This window comes from Thalassophryne amazonica, chromosome 3 (genome assembly GCF_902500255.1).
Source record: "Thalassophryne amazonica chromosome 3, fThaAma1.1, whole genome shotgun sequence".
In the NCBI taxonomy this organism is placed as follows: domain Eukaryota; kingdom Metazoa; phylum Chordata; class Actinopteri; order Batrachoidiformes; family Batrachoididae; genus Thalassophryne; species Thalassophryne amazonica.
In genome coordinates this window covers 48,527,957-48,546,235 of record NC_047105.1, presented here as the reverse complement: position 1 = coordinate 48,546,235, position 18,279 = coordinate 48,527,957, and the positions used below count along the sequence as shown (strand labels likewise).

General features: G+C 41.6%; 1 protein-coding gene across 2 annotated transcripts in view; it reads left to right on the top strand.

Annotated features, from left to right (window-relative positions):
- Nucleotides 1–18,279, top strand: part of vgll4b (vestigial-like family member 4b) — a 143,234-nt gene that overhangs the window by 113,840 nt on the left and 11,115 nt on the right. The window lies entirely within an intron of this gene.

Genomic DNA, 18,279 nt, shown 5'->3' with positions numbered 1-18,279 from the left:
AGGAATACAGGGCTGTAAAAATCTGCGGAGCAAAGGAATTCCGCAGAATTTATCATGGGGTGGGGTGTGGTGTTAGTGTTGTACTGTGTAATTGTGATTGTCACTGAGTTTTTGAAATGCCTATCGCAAAGCGTCTCCTTTTCTTTTTTTTTTTTTGACATTGTGCAAGTTTTATAAGACTGCAGACACTGATCTGTGTGTTACAGATACAAATCTGTGTCCTCGGATCCGCGGAACTTCACAGAGGAAGAATTCTACTCAAAGCGTAGCTGTTACGTTGTCTTAAAGTGGGACTGGATGGTTGCTGCAGCGACGCTGCGTTGCTCCTGCAAGACGATTAAGCTAAACATAGCATGTGGACATCTGAAACTTTAGAGTTCTCAAGTTTTTAAAAGAAGAATTTTGCAGCATGCCTGTATCATAGAGTGACATCAGACAGAGCGAAGATGGCGAGAAAGGCTGTTTGAAAAAGTTTGGCAAGCATAAGAACCTGTGGAATTGTCGCTGGCTTCATGAACACACCTGAAATATAAAAGAAACAGGAAAAGTGAACTGTGCCATCAGGAAACACTGTAAGAATTTTTCTCTCCCTGGAAAATAAACATTGTGCTGTTTAAACAGGATTTTAGACAAGATTATGTGACTTTTTTATTATTAATCTTGACTTTCTTTCATTGGAAAAATACATTGTGGCTTTGAATGGATGTAAATGAATTATTTACACAAGAATGTAAATGAGTTTTTATTAATGTAGACTTTAATGGGCAAAAAGACACTGGTTTTGTTTTGTTTTTTTATTTTTACTATAAGGTGTGTTATTGATATTTTATCATGATTTTCAAAATATTCTACAATCTTTAGCTGTGCTTTTTGAAATGCTTTAATAGTCTTTGCAGTCTTCATGAATTTCATGTAGTTTAATTGTTCTGAGTTAATGCATAATTTGGTTTATAATTAAAAGGAAAATCATTCCAGGTCCTACTTCCACGTTATATTCTGTTATTTCAACATTATAGTTGACATTTTGAGAAATGTGAAGTTAGCGACACCAGCAACCATAGTCAATTGTCTTCCGGGGGCCAGAGCAGGCGACATTGAAGGAAATTTGAAACTGCTGGCTAAGGCTAAGCGTAAATTTGGTAAGATTGTAATTCACGTTGGCAGTAATGACACCCGGTTACGCCAATCGGAGGTCACTAAAATTAACATTGAATCGGTGTGTAACTTTGCAAAAACAATGTCGGACTCTGTAGTTTTCTCTGGGCCCCTCCCCAATCGGACCGGGAGTGACATGTTTAGCCGCATGTTCTCCTTGAATTGCTGGCTGTCTGAGTGGTGTCCAAAAAATGAGGTGGGCTTCATAGATAATTGGCAAAGCTTCTGGGGAAAACCTGGTCTTGTTAGGAGAGACGGCATCCATCCCACTTTGGATGGAGCAGCTCTCATTTCTAGAAATCTGGCCAATTTTCTTAAATCCTCCAAACCGTGACTATCCAGGGTTGGGACCAGGAAGCAGAGTTGTAGTCTTACACACCTCTCTGCAGCTTCTCTCCCCCTGCCATCCCCTCATTACCCCATCCCTGTAGAGACGGTGCCTGCTCCCAGACTACCAATAACCAGCAAAAATCTATTTAAGCATAAAAATTCAAAAAGAAAAAATAATATAGCACCTTCAACTGCACCACAGACTAAAACAGTTAAATGTGGTCTATTAAACATTAGGTCTCTCTCTTCTAAGTCCCTGTTAGTAAATGATATAATAATTGATCAACATATTGATTTATTCTGCCTTACAGAAACCTGGTTACAGCAGGATGAATATGTTAGTTTAAATGAGTCAACACCCCCGAGTCACACTAACTGCCAGAACGCTCGTAGCACGGGCCGAGGCGGAGGATTAGCAGCAATCTTCCATTCCAGCTTATTAATTAATCAAAAACCCAAACAGAGCTTTAATTCATTTGAAAGCTTGACTCTTAGTCTTGTCCATCCAAATTGGAAGTCCCAAAAACCAGTTTTATTTGTTGTTATCTATCGTCCTCCTGGTCGTTACTGTGAGTTTCTCTGTGAATTTTCAGACCTTTTGTCTGACTTAGTGCTTAGCTCAGATAAGATAATTATAGTGGGCGATTTTAACATCCACACAGATGCTGAGAATGACAGCCTCAACACTGCATTTAATCTATTATTAGACTCAGTTGGCTTTGCTCAAATGTAAATGAGTCCACCCACCACTTTAATCATATCTTAGATCTTGTTGTGACTTATGATATGGAAATTGAAGACTTAACAGTATTCCCTGAAAACTCCCTTCTGTCTGATCATTTCTTAATAACATTTACATTTACTCTGATGGACTACCCAGCAGTGGGGAATAAGTTTCATTACACTAGAAGTCTTTCAGAAAGCACTGTAACTAGGTTTAAGGATATGTTTCCTTCTTTATGTTCCCTAATGCCATATACCAACACAGTGCAGAGTAGCTACCTAAACTCTGTAAGTGAGATAGAGTATCTTGTCAATAGTTTTACATCCTCATTGAAGATAACTTTGGATGCTGTAGCTCCTCTGAAAAAGAGAGCTTTAAATCAGAAGTGCCTGACTCCGTGGTATAACTCACAAACTCGCAGCTTAAAGCAGATAACCCGTAAGTTGGTAATGGCGTCTCACTAATTTAGAAGATCTTCACTTAGCCTGGAAAAAGAGTCTGTTGCTCTATAAAAAAGCCCTCCGTAAAGCTAGGACATCTTACTACTCATCACTAATTGAAGAAAATAAGAACAACCCCAGGTTTCTTTTCAGCACTGTAGCCAGGCTGACAAAGAGTCAGAGCTCTATTGAGCCGAGTATTCCTTTAACTTTAACTAGTAATGACTTCATGACTTTCTTTGCTAATACAATTTTAACTTTTAGAGAAAAAATTACTCATAACCATCCCAAAGACGTATCGTTATCTTTGGCTGCTTTCAGTGATGCCGGTATTTGGTTAGACTCTTTCTCTCCGATTGTTCTGTCTGAGTTATTTTCATTAGTTACTTCATCCAAACCATCAACATGTCTATTAGACCCCATTCCTACCAGGCTGCTCAAGGAAGCCCTACCATTATTTAATGCTTCAATCTTAAATATGATCAATCTATCTTTATTAGTTGGCTGTGTACCACAGGCTTTTAAGGTGGCAGTAATTAAACCGTTACTTAAAAAGCCATCACTTGACCCAGCTATCTTAGCTAATTATAGGCCAATCTCCAACCTTCCTTTTCTCTCAAAAATTCTTGAAAGGGTAGTTGTAAAACAGCTAACTGATCATCTGCAGAGGAATGGTCTATTTGAAGAGTTTCAGTCAGGTTTTAGAATTCATCATAGTACAGAAACAGCATTAGTGAAGGTTACAAATGATCTTCTTATGGCCTCAGACAGTGGACTCATCTCTGTGCTTGTTCTGTTAGACCTCAGTGCTGCTTTTGATACTGTTGACCATAAAATTTTATTACAGAGATTAGAGCATGCCATAGGTATTAAAGGCACTGCGCTGCGGTGGTTTGAATCATATTTATCTAATAGATTACAATTTGTTCATGTAAATGGGGAATCTTCTTCACAGACTAAGGTTAATTATGGAGTTCCACAAGGTTCTGTGCTAGGACCAATTTTATTCACTTTATACATGCTTCCCTTAGGCAGTATTATTAGACGGCATTGCTTAAATTTTCATTGTTACGCAGATGATACCCAGCTTTATCTAGCCATGAAGCCAGAGGACACACACCAATTAGCTAAACTGCAGGATTGTCTTACAGACATAAGGACATGGATGACCTCTAATTTCCTGCTTTTAAACTCAGATAAAACTGAAGTTATTGTACTTGGCCCCACAAATCTTAGAAACATGGTGTCTAACCAGATCCTTACTCTGGATGGCATTACCCTGACCTCTAGTAATACTGTGAGAAATCTTGGAGTCATTTTTGATCAGGATATGTCATTCAAAGCGCATATTAAACTAATATGTAGGACTGCTTTTTTTGCATTTATGCAATATCTCTAAAATTAGAAAGGTCTTGTCTCAGAGTGATGCTGAAAAACTAATTCATGCATTTATTTCCTCTAGGCTGGACTGTTGTAATTCATTATTATCAAGTTGTCCTAAAAGTTCCCTGAAAAGCCTTCAGTTAATTCAAAATGCTGCAGCTAGAGTACTGACGGGGACTAGAAGGAGAGAGCATATCTCACCCATATTGGCCTCTCTTCATTGACTTCCTGTTAATTCTAGAATAGAATTTAAAATTCTTCTTCTTACTTATAAGGTTTTGAATAATCAGGTCCCTTCTTATCTTAGGGACCTCATAGTACCATATCACCCCAATAGAGCGCTTCGCTCTCAGACTGTAGGCTTACTTGTAATTCCTAGGGTTTGTAAGAGTAGAATGGGAGGCAGAGCCTTCAGCTTTCAGGCTCCTCTCCTGTGGAACCAGCTCCCAATTCGGATCAGGGAGACAGACACCCTCTCTACTTTTAAGATTAGGCTTAAAACTTTCCTTTTTGCTAAAGCTTATAGTTAGGGCTGGATCAGGTGACCCTGAACCATCCCTTAGTTATGCTGCTATAGACTTAGACTGCTGGGGGGTTCCCATAATGCACTGTGTTTCTTTCTCTTTTTGCTCTGTATGCACCACTCTGCATTTAATCATTAGTGATTGATCTCTGCTCCCCTCCACAGCATGTCTTTTTCCTGGTTCTCTCCCTCAGCCCCAACCAGTCCCAGCAGAAGACTGCCCCTCCCTGAGCCTGGTTCTGCTGGAGGTTTCTTCCTGTTAAAAGGGAGTTTTTCCTTCCCACTGTCGCCAAGTGCTTGCTCACAGGGGGTCATTTTGACCATTGGGGTTTTTACGTAATTATTGTATGGCCTTGCCTTACAATATAAAGCGCCTTGGGGCAACTGTTTGTTGTGATTTGGCGCTATATAAATAAAATTGATTGATTGAAATTGATTGATTGACAGTTGAAAGGATGAATCTGGGATCATTTAAATATGCACTTCTTATGAGATTTTTTTCTTCCAGGAGATGCTGAAAATGTATCATTAGATACTTAATTAATTTGGTTTCTGGGACCCCACAGGCCCTAGACCCCGGCTCAACCCATTGTGAATTTTCTTCGGATTTCACAATTTTCATTTCACAGCCTTGTGAATAAAATTGTGACAAATTTGCAGTCAGTCTTTTCTTGTCAGTTTTTTAATCACTCTTCAGTGATTGAAATGTTAGTCTGCCTATTTTTAATGACACATATAGATGTCGTCGTGACGATCCCACCCACTGTGTTCCCAGCTGGATGCTGTGCTTTGTTCCACCGTCTCCCACGTCCTCTACACTGGATGCTGCATAAATAAAATAATTATTTTGTAGCGGATTAATCATAAACAACTCTAATCGCTTTTTGAATCACAGAGGACTGCTCCAGCAGCACCGTTCGAGCACTGAATGAGCTGGAGAAAGCAGTTGGAGCCATCTATAAAGGTAATTATTTGTCATGTTTACATTGTCATGGCTTGGTAAAACAGTTGCATTTTCTTTCCTTCTTGTCTGCAGCTGTTAAAGTATGTTTATGACAGATTTAACATCTCGTTATAATCCTTCAGACGAGCTGCACTGTGATGCGGTGCGCTGACACAACCACTTGCTCTGTTCACTTCTTTACTCCACTTGATGAGCTGCACGTCGTGTTGGCGAGCAGATCGCGCCAATGTAGCATGACATTTGTGCGTGAAGGATTTTTTTGAACATTTCAAAATTCTCTTTGCGCAATTGCATGCGCCGACACCCCTCTCACATTCAGTCTGCACCCATTAAAGACAGGTTTACTCTCCTGCACGAAACAGGTCATGTAAGTGTGTGAATCAGTCGTGCTCGTGTCTTAAGTCTTCCTCATGCTACTTACTACAGGGAGAAGGGGGTGATTGCTTGCTTGTGTGTGTGTGTGTGTGTGTGTGTGTGTGTGTGTGTGTGTGTGTGTGTGTGTGTGTGTGTGTGTGTGTGTGTGTGTGTGTGAGAGAGAACTGGAGAAGTCATTCTTATGGCTTGCTTGTTTTACATGGATTATGTCGTGTGAATAGGTGGAAAGGAGAGAGTGCGAGTGGGTTCTTTCACATGGTGTTTTCTTTGCCTTCTTGTTGTGATGGTTACATAGCCAATCTTTCCCAGCTAACTGAGCATAGGATTTTTCTTCAGGACTTAAATGTATGCTTGATTTTTAACTGCATATATGAGTGAACTTAAAACTGCTAAATTGCTGAGTCATGAGCTGTTTAAAAAAATGCCTCAAAGTTGTTGGTTTTGTTTGTTTTTTACCATCCTAATACTAATATAAACTTACAGCAGTAATTCCATCTATATATTTTATTACATCATACCAGACATAGCTATTTTGTAATACATCTTAAATCTTATAATGTATTCTTTTTTCCTCAATTAATCATTACCAATTGCACTTTGATTTAATATAAATTTGAATTCTGATTTTAGTCTTACGTTTTAAGCTTATTTGTCACATGTATGTTAAGAGAGAGTTCAGTCTTAGAATGAAACACATTTCACAACATAGCACACACAGTCCCTCAGCATTGTCTAAAAGGTAATATAAATGATATGAAGTATGTAATAAAATGAAGTAAATTTTAAAAAGAACAGGAAGAACATAAAAGGCATAACTAATAGAAGTCTACAAAGTAAAAGTAAGAAATCAAAAGTAGCCATATTGCACATTGTGAAAGTATCAGGTGCGATTTGACTGCAGTCTGTGCAAGTCCAATGTATATAGCCTTTCCACAATGCTAAAGAGGCCGTATGCCACTTTGTCTGTCCTTAGCAGTGTCTCCAAAATGCAAAGAAAAATTACAGTCAAACTTGATGGATAAACTCAGGTATTATCTCCTTGCAACATACGCAGGTTATGTCAAGGTCACGGTCAAATTAGAGGTTGTTCCTTCTTGTCCACTCTGGTGTCTTCAAAAAGCAAAGGGCAGTTTCAGTCAACATAAGGTAAAGTCCTCTTACAACACGGGTCATGTCAAGGCCTTAGGTTAAGTTTTAAGGTCATATCAGAGTTCATCCAAGATGGCGGTGCGGCAGTAGCTCGCAGCGGCCGCTCTGGATACAAAAACGGTGCTTTTTGTTTATTTACGTGTGTTTTTCCTCAAGTTCTTTGGTACATGGACATAGGAACCACCTGTGTCCACGTGTACGACCGACAGACACTGCTGCACCACCGAAAACAAACAAGCAACACCGTAAATCATGAGCTGCGAGAGACGCTGCGTGGTTTCGGACTACTACGGCAACCAGACCCTCAACCCCCCCAGACCATGGCCTCGCCTGAAGCCGGCGGCCGACAGAGGGGGCACCGCAAGTGGTGCGCGCAACTATGGAAGCGTGGCAAGCGGGCTGGAGTTCGTGCTAGGCTAACAACAAAGCCAACTCGACCACCTCTCCTGTCCATCCTGCTCTCCAATGTCTGCTCCCTGGAGAATAAACTAGACTGCATCCAACTTCAGAGAACCACAAGATGAGAATCTGGAGACTAATGCGTCTTTGTCTTCAGAGACGTGGCTGAGCAACAGGGTTCCTGACGCCGCCATTCAGCTAGACGGACTAGCCGCGTTTTGAGCCATCAGAAATTTAGCCCTGTGCGGTAAGACTCGCGGTGGAGGACTGTGTGTCTACATCAGCACAAAATGGTGCAAGAACTCTGTACTAGTCTCCAGTCACTGTTCATCTCTGGTGGAGTTCATGGTCGTCAGATGCAGACCTTTTTATATCCCGAGGGAATTCACCACAGTGCTGATCATCAGCATTTACATCCCACCCGCCGCCGACGCTAAAGACGCGCTCTGTGAGCTGTACAGTGCTATCAGCGGACTGCAAAACACACACCCTGACGGACTGGTTATTGTTGCTGGAGATTTCAACCATGTGAATCTCAAGTCAGTTCTCCCTAAATTCCACCAGCATGTGAACTTTGCAACGAGAGGAGCGAACGCACTGGACCTCGTTTACATGAAACGTTCCCAGCGCATACCGGGCAGAGCCCCGCCCTCACCTCGGATACTCAGATCACATCTCTGTTATGCTGATTCCAGCATACAGACCGCTCGTCAGACACTCAAAACCGGTTCTGAAGCAGGTAAGAATCTGGCCATCAGGAGCCATCTCTGCTCTCCAGGACTGCTTTGAGCACACTGACTGGCAAATGTTTAGGGAGGCTGCAACCTACAGTAACACCATAGACTTGGAGGAGTACACTTCATCTGTGATCGGCTACATCAGCAAGTGCATAGATGATGTGACTGTCTCCAAGACCATCATCGTACGTCCCAATCAGAAGCCATGGATGACTGTGGAGGAGCGTGCTCTGCTGAAGGCTAGCGACTCCGCCTTCAAAGCAGGAGACAAGGCAGCTCTAAAAAAGCAAGGGCCAGACTGACCCGGGCCATCAGAGAGGCAAAGCGTGCACACGGTCAGAACATCCACAGCCACTTCAGAGACAGCGGGAACACACGGCGCATGTGGCAGGGCATCCAGGCAATCACCAACTACAGGGAAACACCACCTGCCTGTGACAGTGATGCCTCCCTTCCAGATGCGCTGAATGACTTCTACACTCGGTTCGAGACACAACAGTGTGGCAGCGAGGAAGACCACCCTCCTCCTGACGACCAGGTGTTGTGCCTTACAGCAGCTGACGTGAGGAAAACTCTACGCAGAGTTGACCCACGGAAAGCTGCTGGACCAGACAACATTCCTGGTAGAGTGCTTAGGGAATGTACAGACCAGCTAACAGATGTCTGCACTGACATCTTCAACATCTCCCTGAGCAGTGCCACCATCCCAACGTGTCTCAAGGCAACCACCATCATATCTGTGCCTAAGAAGTCTTCAGTGTCCTGCCTCAATGACTACCGTCCCGTCGCACTCACATCCATCATCATGAAGTGCTTTGAGAGGCTTGTCATGAGGCACATCAAGACCCTACTGCCTCCTTCACTAGACCCTCTGCAGTTTGCGTACCGTCCAAACCGCTCAACGGATGACGCCATATCCACCACCCTTCACCCGGCGCTCACCCATCTGGACAACAGAGACACTTGTGTTCGAATGCTGTTCATTGACTTTAGTTCAGTATTCAACACAATCATGTGGTGGGTCTCATCAGCAAGCATGACGAGTCAGCATACAGAGAGGAAGTGCTACGGTTAATGGACTGGTGCAGAACCAACAACCTGTCTCTGAACGTAGACAAGACCAAAGAGATGGTTGTTGACTTCAGAAGGACAAGGCGTGATTACTCTCCACTGCACATCTACGGCTCTGCTGTGGAGATCATCAAGATCACCAAGTTTCTTGGAGTTCACCTGGCAGAGGATCTCACCTGGTCCCTCAACACCAGCACCATAACCAAGAAAGCCCAGCAGTGTCTCTACTTCCTGCGAAGGCCGATGAAGGCACATCCCCCACCTCCCATCCTCACCACATTCTACAGAGGAACCATCGAGAGCATCCTGAGCAGCTGTATCACTGCCTGGTTTGGGAACTGCACCATATCGGATCGCAAGTCCCTGCAGCGAGTAGTGAGGATGGCTGAGAAGATCATCGTTGTCTCTCTTCCCACCATCACAGACATTTACACCACACGCTGCATCCGCAAAGCAACCAGTATTGTGGATGATCACACACACCCCTCACACTCACTCTTCACTCTCCTACCGTTTGGAAAAAGGTACCAAAGCATCCGGGCCCTCACGTCCAGACTGTGCAACAGCTTCTTCCCCCAAATAATCAGACTCCTTAACATCCAGAGTCTGGTCTGAACAGTCACACATTTCAGTGACTGGACTGAACACACACACACACACAATCTCATCTTTTAAGAGTGCAATGTTTATGGTCAATAACTGCTGCTATACTTTTCACTTTATAAAAAATGGTCACAACCGCACTTTACTGCCTACCTGTATTTATTATTGCTTATCGTGATAAATCATAGTAATATTCTTTGTAGCACCTTTGGTCCTGGAGGAACGTTGTTTCGTTTCACTGTGTATATGGTTGAAATGACAATAAAACTACTTGAACTTGAAATATTTTAATGACCATGTTGCAGGAACCACGTGAGATTGAGAATAGTTTTTTTCAGCGTTGACTTCTTCTCTTTTGGGGCTAAGAAATGCATCAGATCACTTGACATCAATAATAACGTGATGACGTCAAGTGAAGTTGAAAATTACCTGGTGGTGGCGAGGCCTTGTTTATTCATGACCAATGTGCAAATCTTTCGTAAATAATTTTATTTCATGTAACACTGAATTGCAAACTAATAAATAAAACTAGCACTTTGTAAATGATGTTTAGATTTACTTGCACTGGGGTTTTGCTGTTCTAATTTAAACATTGCAAATATTATTGCTAGCTTCCGTTCAGTCCTGCTCCTGAAGCTTGGACTGAGCTGAGTAAACTGTATCATCATGTTTGTATATGTTATATTCATAGCATGGGTAAGCCTTGTGGCTCATTTTCTTAATGTGTGTGAGCATTTTGTGGGTTCCAGTGGACCTCTCAGAGCTTGGGCTGTACCGTCACCTGCGGTTGAGCCTTCGTCCTCTGCTTTTTCTTTTTTTTTTTTTGGCCTTCTTTACTCCTTGATTCTTCCCAGATGTTTCCTGTGTATCTCTCTGTTCTCAATGTTTGTTTATGTATTTCTTAAAGGACTAAGATATGAGACTCTGCTGAAGGATTTGTAGTTAGGCTTCCTCTGAAGACTTGGGAGTACAATTGGGGTTAAAAACCTATTGATCACTTATGGAACATTGTTTGAAATGGAAATATAGCTAACTTGAAAATTGTCAGTCTCTGATAGTTTAACCTGTCACATAAAAAAAAAAAAAATGAAACCATTATTGAAGGCTCCAGTTCAAACTATAATTACATTTTTATCTTTCATGTCTCTTAAAACCAGCAAGAACAAATTATATGTTTGCAGTTTTTGTGCATGCTCCTTTTTCATTAAAGTCATTCACATACGTGATCGTGGTCTTGATTGTTAACTTGAGGCTGCTTAAAGGCAGGGTGTTGTGAATAGTTAATTAAAAGGTGGTACTTAATGACAGATTAGAGTGGTGTAATATTGTGGAAGATACATGACTATCATTTTTGTATTGAAGGCTGGACTTTTTGGGCTTTAAATTAAGGGGTCTCTCAGTGAGTGCCCACCACAGTGGCTACCGCTAATGTCAGCTTGCACAAAACCCAGCATCTAGTAAAATAGAATCAAGTGGATTTCTGATGTCTTATTTCATTGTGTCATGCTGTCATTTCTGATGTCATTCAATGTTTTCATTTCTAGATCACGCCGACCAAAGCCAAAATATCAGCCAGAGTTCTCACCCTTTCCAACTCTGATCTCCAGTCACACACTCCACAAATGTATATAAAATAGAGACAAACATTTCATACGTCTTTTATTGTATAAAGTATTTTCTGAGGAGGAGATTGGTTGTATTTTCTGAAATCTGTGTGAGGAAATTTAACATTAATTAAATAAATAGCAGATGTAAGTGTGAATACAAATTATATAAGGATTAGCAAATATTGACTCAGCCATTTGTTTGATGCACAGAGTTCAAGCAGTGACAGTGCTAACATGCTGCATGGCTACAAGGTTAAGAGTCTCCCCTATAATTTAATGCCAGTAATTTAATTTGAAAATCAATCAATCAATCAATCAATCATTTTTTTTTATATAGCGCCAAATCACAACAAACAGTTGCCCCAAGGCGCTTTATATTGTAAAGCAAGGCCATACAATAATTATGTAAAACCCCAACGGTCAAAACGACCCCCTGTGAGCAAGCACTTGGCTACAGTGGGAAGGAAAAACTCCCTTTTAACAGGAAGAAACCTCCAGCAGAACCAGGCTCAGGGAGGGGCAGTCTTCTGCTGGGACTGGTTGGGGCTGAGGGAGAGAACCAGGAAAAAGACATGCTGTGGAGGGGAGCAGAGATCGATCACTAATGATTAAATGCAGAGTGGTGCATACAGAGCAAAAAGAGAAAGAAACAGTGCATCATGGGAACCCCCCAGCAGTCTACGTCTATAGCAGCATAACTAAGGGATGGTTCAGGGTCACCTGATCCAGCCCTAACTATAAGCTTTAGCAAAAAGGAAAGTTTTAAGCCTAATCAGTAATTATTATTATTATTTCAACTCATCCGCAGCAGTGAGGCTGTTCCAAAACTTGAGGGCTGTAAGATCCCAGCTTTTTTTTTTTTCCTTATTATTTCATTTTATTTTATTTCCCCTCTAGTGATGCACTTCACATGAGTCAAATGCCTGTTAATTTATTTTTCTTATGGACTAAACTTGCTATAAATTCTATTTCACCTGAAGACATACTAGTGGGAATAGAAATATCTTCTAAAATGGGATTCTGTCGCACACTAGTTTTAGTAAGTCCCTTCGGCTTCTCCCTTGTTTGCACCCGGGGTCGCCACAGTAAATCCGAGGTGAATCTGCATGTTGAATTGACACACGTTCTACGCCGGATGCCCTTCCTGACGCAACTCCACATTACAAGGAGAAATGTGGCAGGGGTGGGGTTTGAATTTTCTGCACCGAAACTGAGCTTGGCCACCACTCCTGCCTTGCTGCACACTAGTTTAAACCTTAATAATCATTAAACAAAGCCACTTATTTGTGAAATGTGAAACTATAAAACTGAAGTTTTTCAAACATGTAAAACTGTTGGATTCATTATGTTTTCCATGCACATTTTGTTAAGATGCAGATTTTAAAATAAATGTTCAATACGCGTTGTAGTGCAGCAATGAGTCATACTCACTCTGTGATCTGCCATTCTTATCTCTTGCTGGCCGAACACCCGAAGGGGGATTATGTCATGGTGATTTCTGTCCATCCGTCTGTCTGTCCATCCATCCCAAAAAAGATACAAGCGGTCTGAAGTAAACTCCTCTCACATTTTTAGGAGGAATTTCATGAAAATTGGTACAAGTCCTTGTAATAGGCTGGTAATACACATATTATAATATTGTACAAGATTTGACACATTTTGGTAACACTATGGCCCTTGATTAAACAACCTAGACACTGCCAGTTTCATGAATTGGTGTCTGCATTCTATCAACTATCACATACCTTGAAATGTTATCAGAATGCAGCAAGCACTTCTACCAAAGCAGTATGTGCCAGTGGGGGATATTGTGCTGTCAGATATTTTATGGGTTACACTGTTTATGTTTATACAGTAACATATTTCTGTAATTGTTTTCAGTGAAGGTTTTTTAAGAATTTTTTTTGCTGCATTTGCTTTTCTTAGCACCTTGCATTTTTTTCAGCTCTTTGCACATTGCAATTTGAGGTGTTTGTTGAGTACCCCTGGGCTTGAAAAAAAATAGGGGAAATACTGAGAAGCAGCATGTTAATGTGTAATTAAAAAGGTCTGTTTCTTTTCAGTGTGGCAAACAATAAATTTGTCCTTGCTCCAGCATCTTAGTGTTGTAGTCCTTTCCCAACTTGCTTGCCCTCCAGCTTTTTGTCAGCATGAATGAATTTTACGTTTTCCAGTTCTTGTCCGACCGCGACTTAATAGTTGGCAGGGTGGAAGAGCAAGGAGAGATTCCTTTGGTAACACGGAAAAACTCATCCAATTTGTTACTGAGCAACAGTTGAGCTAAATAGCTGGTCGAAGAGACAGCTGCAGTGTTAAAATGAGATGTGTGCATTTGAAAAATTGTAAGTCATCACTTGTCACTGGTTTCTTACTGGTTTCTATTATTACATGTGAGGAGTTTCTTAAATCTCTTACTGGTAGTCTCTGCACATTTTTGTGGTGTTGACTTTAAACTCTCATTGTTGCTTTGTGTTTCACGAATTTCCCCTCTAGTCCTCTTTAGTTTATCTCCCACACTGTTAGACCCATGACGGGGAGTCCTTTACTTTTAAAGGAAGTCTTTCAGTGTCAAATACTTTTCCTGCCCCAGACCTGGTAATCTTCCTCTCTCTTCATCTCTGTCCATCTTTACCACACCCATGCCCATCTCTCATGTGTAGTCCTTGTCATTTGCTCTTTCTGTCCTCTCCCTTTATTCCCAGCTGTGACCCAAACCATAATTGAGAGGTGAGCAACAGAGACAAAGACACTGAGTGGGTTTTGAAAGCTGGGTCCCTGGCATAAAATGTGGTCTGGGCTTTGGTGGGTAATCAAGCACGGGAAAGGTGGGGGCGATGGTGGAGCTGACAGATATGCCATTCATTGGTTCAGTTTGTTGATCCCATTCACTGGCTCCTGTGCCGGCCCCTCTTGTGTGAGGATGTGGGCATTCCCGCTTTTTGGCAGTGATTACAAGTTTGGAACAACTTCCATAATCCAACTCGAGATGAAGCCGCTAGGAAAGGATACGAGAGCCTTATCTTTCTGCCTCACAGCTAATCGAGGGATTGTTTATTTTTGAAGATAAGAGTTCTATTAGGACTTTGTAACAGTTGATTAGAGGTGGAAGTTGACATCAGTTTAACCATACATGAGCAGACATTTGTGATTGCTGTGACCTGATTTTTTTTTATGGATTAAATCTGCTTCCTGTATTGTTATTTTCTGTATGTGACATTGAACATTCTTGGCACTAAGTGAAAACATAGAAACCAGAGTTGTTGGCCAGGGTTTATGTAAGCCCTCTGTTTAACCCTCAGGAAGTTCTAATGGTGAGCTGGGGGGTGGGGTGGTAGAACTGGACAAAGAGAGAAAGAGTGTGGTTGTCTTCTCATGTAAGCACTCGGCACAAACAACGGAAACTACAGACCTCAGTCTTTTCTTTCGTGGCGGTCCAGGCCATTCACATGTAAGTCCCCCACCTCCACTTAGCTCTTCCTCTTTCCCTTCGCGTATTTATTCTTGGCAAAAGCTGCTGTGGCCTCCAGATGCTTGACACAGCATACAGGTTGCCTGGATCTACAACTGTTTGTCTGAACTTGTGTTGCAGCCAAACAAATCTTAAAACCTTAAGTCCCGGTGTGCGTTGTCCTTGTGAACATTCAGACACGGGAGATAAAAGCAGTTTGTCTCAAACGTTGGTTTCTTTGTGTTGTCTCATTGTATTAGTCTTTCTCTGTGATTGTAGGCTGCAGCATCAGCCAGATGTGATTATATTTTGAGATGCAAGGCAAACGGTTAGTGTGCTTGCTACCGAAGCAGAAGGTTCCTGGTTCAAGACCACCTGTGCCCATTCTCTATGTAATGTGGAGGTGTTTTAGGGAGGGCATCTGGTGTAAAACATGTAGGTTACCCTGAGTGCAGAAGCCAGAAGAACCTATTTTATACATGTGGATATAGACTGTGACAGAATAACAGAGAGAGGAGAATACGGCAAATCCTGCTGCCTGTAACTGGGCCTCTTATTGTGGGAATGGAGTTGCAGGAAGTGTGTCATACAAAGTTGAACACACACACACCACAAACTACACTTGATGCACTGAGCAAAATAATTGCTACGTCCAACCACAGTATCAGGCTCCACCACTTCACTACAGGTCAAAGCTGGGGGGGGGTCACACTCTTTGTATTGTCAAACTGTGCAGCATTAACCCTTTATGGCTGTCTTTGCTTTTTCAGCATGAGCTCAGTTTTCTGGCAGGAAATTCAGCACTCGCCATCTTTCACTTTCAGTATTCAACTTGTGGTTGTTGATAGATGCAGATGTGACATAAGTTGAGGGAGCTCAGTGGCATCTCTAACGCATTGATCAGAGATGAGCTGATAGAACAGTGCAGCTGCTGGAGTCCTGTCTGAACTGCACAAGCACCGCCGGAGTTTCATTCCTGCTTCTGTCTCACAGCAGTGAGTGCTGGAGGTTCATTGTAGAGATGAGATTGATTTGCTGCACTGGGAAAATCACTTCAGACCTTTGACCTCTGTGCCTGTTTGCCTCTTTGTGCAGGGAGACATTTGGAGCTCATCCAAGTTGGATAAGAGAGAGTTCAGTCCTCCTCCCAAGATGGCAGGCAGAGTTTGTTTGTTTGTGTGTATGTGTGTGTGTGTGCGCGCATGCACGTAGGCATGTGCCTGTGTAAAACAAGGTCAGAGCTGACAGCAGTTTGAGAAGTAAAACTGTCTCTGTGTAGTCAGTGTAAATAACTGCTGATGGTTTACCAACGTCTCAGTGCATCTTTTGTTTACTCTGCTTTACTTCAGTCTCTCTTCTTCTCATTTTTTTTCTCTTTATCAGCCTCATCAGTCACTGCCCCCACACCCCCACGGCTTGGTTCTGAAAATGGTTTAGTATTCCTTCAGTTCCACATGGGTACAATATTTGGATACAAATCTAATCAAATATTTCACAACATCTTCTTACATAATGCATAAGATTAATGAAATTAGTGACTCTGTGGGTCACTCTACAAATTTCCATCTGCAACCGTAAAATCGACTGCATATTCAGTGGATAGTAGGGATGGGTATCGAGAACCGGCTCCTTTCGGGTATCGTTAAGAAATGATTTGATCCACCGACATCAATAAGCTTTGTACTTAACGATTCTGTTATCGGTTCTTCAGAGTGGCCGTTGTTTTGGGGGGTGTTTGTCAGGAAAATGATAATTTCTCTACATTGATTACAGACCCGCTGCAGGGTCTGTAATCAACTTTTCTGCAGCTCGGCTTTGCTTTGAACCTTGAACCAATCGAAGCAGTGGTTCGCAGATTGAAGCAATGCTTCGATCTATTGCTTCGTTTATTCTTTCTTTCTTTCGCTTAATTTTCCCCCGCTAAAACCCTAAAGAGCATATGTCTGTGAGTATTATTTACCTTTTCTATGTTAAACCGACCTGTTATGGTCTTCTGAAACAGTTGATAGATGTATTTTATAACTTAAAAACGGGTGCGATGCTAACGCGTTAGCATGTCTATGGCATTTTCAGTGTTAAAAGTTAGCATTAAGCAGTTGCAGCTGTCATCACGTTCGAGTGCATTTGTTTTCAAATTGTAATATTTCTTAAATTTATTTTTGTTTATATATTAATAATCTAATGATTATTATATACAAATTTTAGAGAAAGAGACAAAAGAACCTGAATAGAAACACAACCGAAAATATAAAAGCAACTAACAATGAACATCCATCCATCCATCCATCCATTTTCTTCCGCTTTATCCGGAGTCGGGTTGCGGGGACAGCAGCTCAAGCAAAGCCGCCCAGACATAAATAAATACATAGAGAAATAAATAAGTGTTTCCTGTGAACACCTAGTGACTCTTACACCTCCACTTCATCCCTGTCTTATTTAAGTTTAATGACAGTTTGTTTCGGTCAAACCATATTTTCAATGTGTTAATTTCTTCAGTGATTTCCTCCAGAACTATCTGCCAAGATAGAAAACTGCTGCATCCTAGTAAGAGCAGAATACTACTGGAATGAATTTGAATGAGGAAAGTTGTTTTTTTTTTTTTTCTCACCTAAATGGATGCTGCACTCACTCCAGTTTATCATCTGGAATAGTCCCAGATTGCATTTCAGAGCTTCAAGAATTGAAACATTTTCGTGCACGTGGTGTTGGGGGGTAATTTTGGGTTTCAGGTTTTTTTTTTTTGTTTTTCACCACTTTCATCCCTGAATATGTCAATCGTGATTCACTTTTGTGCGGATTAAAGTTACTAACTGGGACTCCTGTCTTGTTGCAAGAAAGAAACGAGAATCGTCCTCCGTTCTGTTCACACAGCTCCAAACGTTGCGCGGCTCTCTGACAAGTCAAGTTAGAACAATAGAATCCAGTCTGAATTAATAACTTCAAAGCGAAACACCGTTATTTTTATTATGTCCAGAGACAGGGGTGGTGGCCAAGTGGTTAATGCGCTTGGTTTCAGTCCAGAAGGTTCCGGGTTCAAATCCCACCTCTGCCACAGTTCTCCATGTAATGTGGAGTTGCGTCAGGAAGGGCATCCGGTGTAAAACCTGTGCCAATTCAACATGCAGATCCACCTTGGATTTGCTGTGGCGACCCCGAGTGCAAACAAGGGAGGAGCCGAAGGGACTTACTTACTTACTATGTCCAGAGATCAAGGATACAGTGACCAATTTCATATTTATTTACTTTAAGACTCAATGAAATACATAGAAAACCTGTAAAGCATACTTTTAGTACAAAATTCACGAGGTATCAATAAGGGAATCGATAAGGAATCGGATCAATAAGCAGAATCGGTATCGATAAAATCTTAT